The following is a 5000-nucleotide window of genomic DNA, read 5'->3' as shown; positions in this document are numbered from 1 at the left end:
GCCTGGTGAGGTTTCCCGTGTTGAGTCAAATTAAGCCGCAGGCTCCACTCCTGGTGGTGCCCTTCCGTCAATTCCTTTAAGTTTCAGCTTTGCAACCATACTTCCCCCGGAACCCAAAAGCTTTGGTTTCCCGGAGGCTGCCCGCCGAGTCATCGGAGGAACTGCGGCGGATCGCTGGCTGGCATCGTTTATGGTTAGAACTAGGGCGGTATCTGATCGCCTTCGAACCTCTAACTTTCGTTCTTGATTAATGAAAACATACTTGGCAAATGCTTTCGCTTCTGTTCGTCTTGCGACGATCCAAGAATTTCACCTCTAACGTCGCAATACGAATGCCCCCGCCTGTCCCTATTAATCATTACCTCGGGTTCCGAAAACCAACAAAATAGAACCGAGGTCCTATTCCATTATTCCATGCACACAGTATTCAGGCGGGCTTGCCTGCTTTAAGCACTCTAATTTGTTCAAAGTAAACGTGCCGGCCCACCGAGACACTCAATAAAGAGCACCCTGGTAGGATTTCAACGGGGTCCGCCTCGGGACGCACGAGCACGCACGGGGCGGTCGCACGCCTTCGGCTCGCCCCACCGGCAGGACGTCCCACGATACATGCCAGTTAAACACCGACGGGCGGTGAACCAACAGCGTGGGACACAAATCCAACTACGAGCTTTTTAACCGCAACAACTTTAATATACGCTATTGGAGCTGGAATTACCGCGGCTGCTGGCACCAGACTTGCCCTCCAATAGATACTCGTTAAAGGATTTAAAGTGTACTCATTCCGATTACGGGGCCTCGGATGAGTCCCGTATCGTTATTTTTCGTCACTACCTCCCCGTGCCGGGAGTGGGTAATTTGCGCGCCTGCTGCCTTCCTTGGATGTGGTAGCCGTTTCTCAGGCTCCCTCTCCGGAATCGAACCCTGATTCCCCGTTACCCGTTACAACCATGGTAGGCGCAGAACCTACCATCGACAGTTGATAAGGCAGACATTTGAAAGATGCGTCGCCGGTACGAGGACCGTGCGATCAGCCCAAAGTTATTCAGAGTCACCAAGGCAAACGGACCGGACGAGCCGACCGATTGGTTTTGATCTAATAAAAGCGTCCCTTCCATCTCTGGTCGGGACTCTGTTTGCATGTATTAGCTCTAGAATTACCACAGTTATCCAAGTAACGTGGGTACGATCTAAGGAACCATAACTGATTTAATGAGCCATTCGCGGTTTCACCTTAATGCGGCTTGTACTGAGACATGCATGGCTTAATCTTTGAGACAAGCATATGACTACTGGCAGGATCAACCAGGGAGCTGCGTCAACTAGAGCTGAGCAGCCGGCCGCCCGGGAGTGTGTCCCGGGGGCCCGCGCGAACACGCAAGCGTCCGCTCAATCATTCTGCAAACAGGAGGAGGCTGAGCTCCCCTGCACAATACACCTCGAAACCCTCTCAGGTCCCGGCGGCGCGCAGCGCCGTCCCAAGTACTTGGTCGGGTTCGAGAGAGGCGCAATCGCCCGGAGTTAGGCGAGTAGACGCTTTCGGTGCGACCACCCGTGCTCCCAACTGAGCTTGCCGCTGCCGACAGAGGCCCGGGAGCGTGCTGTCGTGGCATTGCCGGCGGGAGACAACACGCGCCACCTACGGTGACCGGCAGCTCCAACGCCAGCGCCACAGAAGGACAAAAGCCCCACTTGGGTGCCGAAGCGAACTCTCCCAGCACAGCGCACGCGCCAACACATCCGCACAGCTGCGATACAAACCACCAGCGAGAACCGCTGGGGCGACCGAGCAGCAGACGGCGTCGCGGCGCCGAGCGCCGGGCGGCAGCGCATCCTCAACGCACACAGTCCTCAATCGGACCAGCACACTGAAGATGTCCACCGCGCTTCGCACCGGGCCCGCGAGGACCTACTTTGGCCGCACGGCGCCGCGCGCAGGGTGCGCCGGCGCGCAGCTGCGACGCCTGCCGCGTCCGTCGGCCGGCGCGCCTGCCACTGGCCGCCCCCACCAGCCGGCTGTAGCGCGTGCGCCCACGCACCGCGCGGCCAGCACGCCGGGAGGCGCCCCCTCACCGGCCGGGGACGGTCCCACCCAGCCACCGCCGCGTATCGCTTCACACCCAGATGCCGTTCAGTTTCGTCGGCATGGTGGGTATCGCTGGAACAACCGGTTAGTACCTCAACCTATCGTCGCCATCACCGATTCACCCCTAGCGAGAACAACCGCACCACAACAGGTTACCATTTGTTCATTTGCGTAACTTCACCAGAAAACGCAGGCGTCCATCGCCATTTGCAACTTCCACGATTATTGCATGCCTGTGTCAGGTGTCACGCCACACTACGTCTGCCCACATACACGCAACAAAATGTGCACGCCTAGACAATACGTGGAAGGTGGCCCCCGTACGTATGCGATGTCCATTGCTCGAACGACTGTCAACCGGCCTCTGTAGCATGTCGCAGATATGGAACGCGGTGCACCATGCCATCACGGTGTGTGAGGAGAGACGACTAGGTCCGAATACATCAACAGACAGCTCATGCTGATCGCCATCCACGGCGTCCGTTCCTCCCACACGTCTCTATGGCGTACCACACTGCAATCCAGCTCTCATAGGGAGACGACACGTAGCTGCGTGCACAATATTTGCACTGTATGGTCCGCCGTTTTTGGGCGCAGTCGTTGTACGGTCACACATGTGCCACGATGTATCATTCAGTACATAAGGACGAATGTGCAGTACAGATTGTGGTTTACGCGTACGACATTAGCGGACAGTTGACACAGGCCGCACCACAACGTAGCCTGAGTACGTCGCATGCGGAGGGCATTGAACATGCAAAGTTCTCACCAACCAGCTTGCGAAGGCAGGGGGCAAGGTGGGGACGTGGGGAGGGGCGGCATGTACGTCCTGCTGCCATCCACATTACAGTGTACAGCAGGAGCATGTGGAAAGTGAGCAAGACTTGCAAGGTGTTTAACATGAAGCGATACACAGGGGAGCGGGGAGTGCGAGTAGCGAACTATATTGCGAGGGTTGCGGGTGGGCAACACTACACTAATTGAACGAGTCGTATAACAATTACAGAGCAGGTTTAGGCGACAACGTGGGTTACGTTAGGCGACAACGTGGGTTAGGTTAAGGCACGACGTGGGTTAGGTTAAGGCACGACATGGGTTAGGTTAAGGCACAACATGGGTTAGGTTAAGGCACAACATGGGTTAGGTTAAGGCACAACATGGGTTAGGTTAAGGCACAACATGGGTTAGGTTAAGGCACAACATGGGTTAGGTTAAGGCACAACATGGGTTAGGTTAAGGCACAACATGGGTTAGGTTAAGGCACAACATGGGTTAGGTTAAGGCACAACATGGGTTAGGTTAAGGCACAACATGGGTTAGGTTAAGGCACAACATGGGTTAGGTTAAGGCACAACATGGGTTAGGTTAAGGCACAACATGGGTTAGGTTAAGGCACAACATGGGTTAGGTTAAGGCACAACATAGGTTAGGTTAAGGCACAACATAGGTTAGGTTAAGGCACAACATAGGTTAGGTTAAGGCACAACATGGGTTAGGTTAAGGCACAACATGGGTTAGGTTAAGGCACAACATGGGTTAGGTTAAGGCACAACATGGGTTAGGTTAAGGCACAACATGGGTTAGGTTAAGGCACAACATGGGTTAGGTTAAGGCACAACATGGGTTAGGTTAAGGCACAACATGGGTTAGGTTAAGGCACAACATGGGTTAGGTTAAGGCACAACATGGGTTAGGTTAAGGCACAACATGGGTTAGGTTAAGGCACAACATGGGTTAGGTTAAGGCACAACATGGGTTAGGTTAAGGCACAACATGGGTTAGGTTAAGGCACAACATGGGTTAGGTTAAGGCACAACATGGGTTAGGTTAAGGCACAACATGGGTTAGGTTAAGGCACAACATAGGTTAGGTTAAGGCACAACATAGGTTAGGTTAAGGCACAACATAGGTTAGGTTAAGGCACAACATAGGTTAGGTTAAGGCACAACATAGGTTAGGTTAAGGCACAACATAGGTTAGGTTAAGGCACAACATAGGTTAGGTTAAGGCACAACATAGGTTAGGTTAAGGCACAACATAGGTTAGGTTAAGGTACAACATAGGTTAGGTTAAGGTACAACATAGGTTAGGTTAAGGTACAACATAGGTTAGGTTAAGGTACAACATAGGTTAGGTTAAGGTACAACATAGGTTAGGTTAGGTTAGGTTACACGTTGTTGTAAGGAAAGGTGTAGGGGGGGGCGGGGGCGGCAGGTTCGTTGATAGTGATTATAGTAAGTGAATGCTTGTGACATGATCAGATTTGTCACGTCAGGATGCACCTTTGGCTTATTAGAGGCGGCGCTCCAATTCTATGCTTGTGTCAGACCTGTGTCTTTGACTCATGTCATTGTTTGTGCGCTGTGACAGGAGGTACTATTGTGATGTTGGGTGCACCGTTGTATAGGACATGTGTGGGTGTTGGTGCCTGATCTGCGCAATGGTGGATGTCGAAAGGGTGGGATATTGTATTTTCCGCATGGACCTCCTGGTCTGGTTGTGATAGTGTGGATTGTGTAATGTGGCGGAGAGGATGCACTGGATGTTGTTCCATGCTGGTGCTTACATATTGTATGTGCGCCCGTTAGAAGCAGAGAGTGGTGCGTGATCAGAGTGGCTGGCTGACGTGTGGTTCCCATTGTGGGCAGACTCTTTCAGCATGTATACGGACAGTTGTATATATATTCTGTAGTTTGATGGCTCTGCATTGATTACTAATCAGCGCCGTGTGTACGGGTAATCTGGTTCCAGTCCAAAATGTTCCATCTGTGTACATTAGTGACAAAGACTCCCCTCATGCAGTGGGGCTCGGTCTGTTATAACTCTTCCGCGTAATATATTTGCCCCACGTTTTTGCGACTGCGAGTGCGAGTGCAACGCGCATGGGGACCGACATGCTGATGGCTCGGTATCG

At 52.8% G+C, this 5000-nt stretch overlaps 1 non-coding gene across 1 annotated transcript in view; it reads right to left on the bottom strand.

The window, feature by feature from the left end:
- The window catches only part of LOC124772342, a 1909-nt gene extending 597 nt beyond the window's left edge, over positions 1-1312 (bottom strand). Inside the window, exon 1 of the ribosomal RNA XR_007013964.1 lies at positions 1-1312. This exon is cut by the window's left edge and continues 597 nt beyond it. This is a non-coding gene — a ribosomal RNA (small subunit ribosomal RNA).
- Positions 1313-5000: the final 3688 nt, after the last annotated feature.

This window comes from Schistocerca piceifrons, unplaced genomic scaffold (genome assembly GCF_021461385.2).
Source record: "Schistocerca piceifrons isolate TAMUIC-IGC-003096 unplaced genomic scaffold, iqSchPice1.1 HiC_scaffold_938, whole genome shotgun sequence".
NCBI classification, from domain to species: Eukaryota; Metazoa; Arthropoda; class Insecta; order Orthoptera; family Acrididae; genus Schistocerca; species Schistocerca piceifrons.
The sequence above is the reverse complement of the archived record's forward strand: the minus strand, read 5'-3'. Positions and strand labels throughout refer to the sequence as shown.